Below are 5,847 nucleotides of genomic sequence, written 5' to 3'. Positions count from 1 at the left end.
GTTTGAACATTACTCTAAAGCACTATGATAAGTACTAGAAACATAAAGAACAGAGGCACCTGGGTGGCTCAGTGGGTTAAGCCTCTGCCTTCGGCTCAGGTCATGATCTCAGGGTCCTGGGATCCAGCCCTGCACTGAGCCCTGAATAGGGCTATCTGCTCAGCAGGGAGCCTGCTTCCCCCCTCTGCCTGCCTCTCTGCCTACTTGTGATTTCTCTCTCTCTCTCTGTCAAATAAATAAATAAAATCTTTAAAAAATAATAAAATATTTTTAAAAAAGAATCACAAGGAGCAAAACATGGTTCATGCCTTTTTAAGTATTCATATTCTCAGAGGGGGTAAACATTTTATAAACAGTATTATTCACTGAGATAAATACCACATGAGAATTTATTCATGATGTGCTATGAGACTATAATTGGCAGAAGGACTAATTCTACCCAGCATAATCAGGAAAGTTTCATTTGGTAAGTGGGGAAGTAACGTTTGAACTGGATCTTAAAGTATAGATGGTTTTTTATTTCATAGAGAATTTCTGCTCATCTCCCTTTCTTCTTTTAAAAAAAAAAAAAACTGTCATTAAGTGCCATCGTGTTTAGAATTGGACCCAAGCACAGGGCTATTTATTTGCATATTATTGCTTTTTGTACTTGTTATAAAGACAAGAAGGTGATATTCTTTAAATTCCCTAAAAAAGATCACATAAGATGTTTTGTGCATTGGCTGCCAAGAAGGTCACAAAATGAATGCATTAGTTTATTTGAGTTAATGTGGTAACATCACTCAATAAAACCAATTATTCATTGAGCAGCTACTGTGTGCCCAGAGTTTTTGCTAAATATTAAGGATAAGAGACAGACAAAGTAGTGCCCCTGTCCTCACTGATCTGATAGGGGAAACAAATAAAAATGATTCAAAAAAAATTAGCCTATATTACAAACTCTATTCAACCACCTAGTTATTAATTTCCTCACATAATACCTAAGAGCACATATTTTAGAGCAAACCAAACCCAGTTTGCTTTTTATAACCAATACATATGTGTTTAATTTTTTTTTTTTTTTTGGGGGGGTTTAGAGAAACGTTGTGTTTAATGGTAAAGCATAGCACACTCCAGCACCAGCATGGCCTGAAGTCGAAGCAGCAGGGGCGGGTAGGTGACCCTCATGGAACCTCACATGGCGAAGAGGATGAGGAAGGCGACCATCAAACAGAAGAGCCCCATGGCCTCAGACAGGGCAAAGCCCAGAATGGCATAGGAGAAGAGCTGCTGCTTGAGAGACGGGTTCCTGGCATAGCCAATGATCAAGCTGCCAAACACTGTTCCAATGCCAGCCCCTGAACCAGCCACACCAACTGTGGCAGCCCCAACACCAATAAACTTGGCTGCTGTGTCAATGTCCCGGGAGACAACACTGGTCTGCAACTCCCGTTGGGCCACCTGGAGCGGGGATTTGCTGCTATAGGATGGCTGTTTAGCTGGGATCTCTGGCCTACTCAAGAGGGAGGCAGACACAGGCCTGATTAGATCCCTGGTACAACAGCGAATCAGAGCCGGAGAAATGAGTAGTGTCCTGGTGGTCTGCATTTTCTCAGTCTCCCGCCTTTAGCTCTAGGTCTCAGCACTCAGCTCCCCCACCCACCTTTTTTTTTTTTTTTTTTTTCCTGAAGTCACCTAAAAGATTTTTTTTTCATAAAAAGAGGACAATTTGGGGCCAACTAGTTAGGGCAATAGTACAAATTAATTTACTAAAAAGAAGATAAATAGCCAAAAGTAAAAGAAAAAAAGAGGGGCGCCTGGGTGGCTCAGTGGGTTAAGCCGCTGCCTTCGGCTCAGGTCATGATCTCAGGGTCTTGGGATCGAGTCCCGCATCGGGCTCTCTGCTCGGCAGGAAGCCTGCTTCCCTCTCTCTCTCTCTCTCTCTCTCTCTGCCTGCCTCTCCGTCTACTTGTGATCTCTCTCTGTCAAATAAATAAATAAAAATCTTTAAAAAAAAAAAAAAAAAAAAAAAAAGAAAAAAAGAAAGTGAAGGAAAAAAACTATTGTACTCCTTCATTTGTAGATAACTATCATGAATATTTGGCTATATAAGCACCTAGAGCGAATATTTTTCTATAACATATTTTTCTTACTTAACTGTTACTGTACTTCCTGTTTCTCTTTCTTTTCTACAAGTCTATTCATTCCCTGATACATTTTTTAATAAAAAATTTAATTGACATAATTATAGACTGAAAGGCAGTTTTAAGAAATGACATAGAGAAATGCCTTGTATACTACATGCATTTTCCCCCAATGGTAACTAAAATACTATATAATGCAATATTACATACAGTACATTGTCACAACCAGGATATAGCCATTAATAACACACACTGATCTTATTCCTATTTCCTCAGTTTTACTTGTATATGTGTGTGCACATGCGTGCATGCATATTTAATTCTGAACAATTTACCACATGTGTAGGTTCCTGTATCCACCAGCACCGTCAAAATACTGAACACTTCAATAGCAGCAAGGATCCCTCTTGCCATTTTATAATCCCACTCCCTTCATCCCATCCCCATTTCCATCCCCAACTCCTAGCAAACCACTAACCTATCTTCCATTTTTAAAATATTTTCATTCCAAATATGTAAATGAAATCATATACTATGTAACTTTTTGAAACTGACTTTCTCACACTCAGCATGATTCCCTGGAGATTCCTCCAAGTTATTTTGTATATCAATAGTACATCCCTTTTCACTGCTGAGTTCCATGGTATGAATACACTAGAAATTGTTTAACCAGTCACCTACTGAGGGACAACTGAGCTGATTCCAGATACCGGCTACTACAAATAAAGCTGCTGGTAATATTTGTGTGTAGGATTTTGTATGAATATATTGTAACTGCATGTTTATCTTATAAGAAGGTGTTAAACCCCTTTCCCAGAAGGGTTGTGCCACTTTCCATTCCCATCAAGAATGTACAAGTGATCCAAACCTAGTTTGAGTTTTCAATGTGCAGCATGTTTACCATATGAACTTTATTCCATGTGCTTTTAACACAAGGATGTTAATGGTTCAGAGCTGTTGCTGGAATTAAAGGAAACAACAGGAGTGGAACAAAAAGTAACAAATACTAACAGAGAGCGTAGAGTAATGGTTAAGAAGAGAGACCGCATGTTAAAGAATCTTGCTTTAGGAACAAATGCTTGAAGAAAGGAAGAAGTCAGGGCTGGAAAAAAAAAAAAGAAGAAGAAGAAAGAAGAAAGAAGAAGGAAGGAGGAAGGAGGAAGGAGGAGGAGGAGGGGAGGAAGAGGGGAGGAGGGGAGGAAGAGGGGACGAAGAGGGGAGGAGGAGGAGGAGGGGGAGAAGGAGGGGAGGAAGAGGGGAGGAGGGGGAGGAGGAGGGGGAAGGGGAGGGGGAGGAGGAGGAGGAGAAGTAGTAATAAGGTCTGGATATCAGAAGGAAGGAGAATACGAACTACAGATTAGTGCCCTCTTCTCTTAGTAACATCATAAATGCTTGCAAAGGCATTTTATCCTAATGGGTAAAAAGCACAGGCTCTGAAATCAGACAGTGTGGATTTGAACTGCACTTCTGTCACTAACCATTATGACTTGGGTATGGTACTCTTTGGGCTTTAAAATCCTCATCTGTAAAATTCTGATACTTCTATTTACTTGATCAGACCATTGTGAAGATTAAGTATTGATACACATAATGGAATTAGAATCCTGCCTGCCGCAAAACTGTTAGCCATTATTATTTTTTTAAACATCTTCTTTGTCTCCGTTTTATGTATTAGCTATGTGGCCTTGGACAAATCATGTAACAGTTGCTGAGTCTCAGTTTCCTCATCTGTACAAAAAGAAAAAAAACCTTATAGACCTGTTATAAGGATTGAGTGAGATAACATATTTAAGATAACTGGCGGATAACAAATATGAGATAAATGTTAATTCCCTTCCTTTCCTAATCACCAATTATTTTACTATATTGTAAGACCGACATTTTCCTCATTTCTCCCATGAGTCAGGCTGTCATCTGTCATTTTCCTAGGAATATGCCTTTGTACAGCTGCTTAATTTGCTACATAAAGTTTTGAGTGCAGAAGCTTTACAGCAAACTGTATTTTATTAGCCCAGAAATGTCCTTATGCTCAATTTCTGGTTACAAACTGTTTTGGAAAATTGAGTTTTAAAAACGTGGCTCTCTAAATTAGGACAAAGTTATTATGATGATGATTAATTCTGTTTTCAAGAGTGAAATATATGAAGTAAACACAATCATAGCCTCATCTTGTCTAACAATGTATTGGGATTGAACTGGTACTGTCTGTGAGTGGGTATAAAAGCAGAGGCAGGGAGAAAAGGGGATTCCTGGGAGAAGCTATAGACACGGACATTGTAAAGTCTGTTGAGTCTAGGTGACCCTATGAAGTTGATAATTTGATTCTGTAAACTCAAAACTATTAAGACCTTAAGTAAACCCTTCTCAGAAACATAGTGGCACCTTGACATGTCCATTTAACTCAGGAGTTTTGACTCAAGGACATTTTGGTATTGGGGCATTTGGATACTTTGTAAAAGCTCAAAGATGAAAACTTTTATGATTACTGTGCACCATGTGTTAAGACAGGCACATCATCCCTAAGTCTCAATCCTTTGAAATGAATTCAAAGAGGGGTGGGGAGAGGGTGGGGATAGAAATTGGTTAAAATTCAGATTGCTTTAAAGATGGAGACAGAATGAGTGAAGGGGTTGTTTAAGAACGAAATAAATCTCTGTAATGGGAGGAGATTCAGAGATGGAATGAGGGACAAACAAAGATGACGTGAGGGTAGTACACCTTCGAGTAAATAAATCACGAAAATGAAAGGAAATCATGTTTACAGTCCTTGGACATCTCAGTAAGGGCTACCTGCCATTTTAAACAGAATCTATGAATTCTCAGAATTTTAGTCATTTCTTAAACAGTATGCACTTGCATCTCAAAATGTACTACTTCTCCTTTATATCTGTAATGGTCATTTATAGGTACTTTATTTTAGAAGAAAAATCTGACTGCTGGGTAATGGGATTCTTTCCATCTCCCATTTGAAACTCTAAATGATAAAGTGAAATTCTTCCTACTAGGTTAGCAGTCAGAAAGAAAAACAGAGTGGGTGGCTCAGTTGGTTAAGCATCTGCCTTCAGCTCAGGTCATGATCCCAGAGTCCCGGGACTGAGCCTCAAATCAGGCTCCCTGCTCAACTGGAGTCTGCTTCTCCCTCTTCCTCTGCCACTTACCCTGCTCAGGCACAAACACACACACACACACACACACACACACACACACACACACACACACACATACTGTCTCTGTCTCTCTCTCTCTCTCTAAAATAAAATAAGAATGAAAGAAATCAACACAGAATATAATGAGTGCATTGAGGTTAGGCAAAAGGAAATATACTGAACTGGAGGAGGATCAAAACAGGCGTCAAGCAGGAAGCAGCATTAGTGACAAACTGAATCATGAATTCTACCCTTGTCATCTCTGTCACTAAGGAACTCCCTAATCACTCAACTGGAACTGCTCTCATAAGATCACCAATGTATTTAATTTTTTTTTAATTCCATGAACACTTTTCAGTTCCTACTATTAAAACCTTCTGTATCATTTGATACCATTTACTACTCTTTTATTCTTCCATTTCTCCTTTAGCTTTTGTGATATATTCCTTCTCCCTTTATTCTCCTTCCACCACAGGAGTCTGCTTTGTCTCCTTTGTGAGCTCCTTTTCCTGGACTCACACTTAAATTTCCCTAGGAATTACGCCCTTCACCCTCTTCTATTCTCAACTCTAGACACT

At 39.3% G+C, this 5,847-nt stretch overlaps 1 pseudogene across 1 annotated transcript; it reads right to left on the bottom strand.

The window, feature by feature from the left end:
• Window positions 1–1,071: 1,071 nt before the first annotated feature.
• Window positions 1,072–1,637, bottom strand: LOC111154457 (annotated as a pseudogene). The gene has a single exon (XR_002641089.1). The product of XR_002641089.1 is annotated as an ATP synthase F(0) complex subunit C1, mitochondrial pseudogene (transcript).
• Window positions 1,638–5,847: the final 4,210 nt, after the last annotated feature.

This window comes from Enhydra lutris, unplaced genomic scaffold (genome assembly GCF_002288905.1).
Source record: "Enhydra lutris kenyoni isolate GAN:26980312 unplaced genomic scaffold, ASM228890v2 scaffoldscaffold37, whole genome shotgun sequence".
In the NCBI taxonomy this organism is placed as follows: Eukaryota; Metazoa; Chordata; class Mammalia; order Carnivora; family Mustelidae; genus Enhydra; species Enhydra lutris.
The sequence above is the reverse complement of the archived record's forward strand: the minus strand, read 5'-3'. Positions and strand labels throughout refer to the sequence as shown.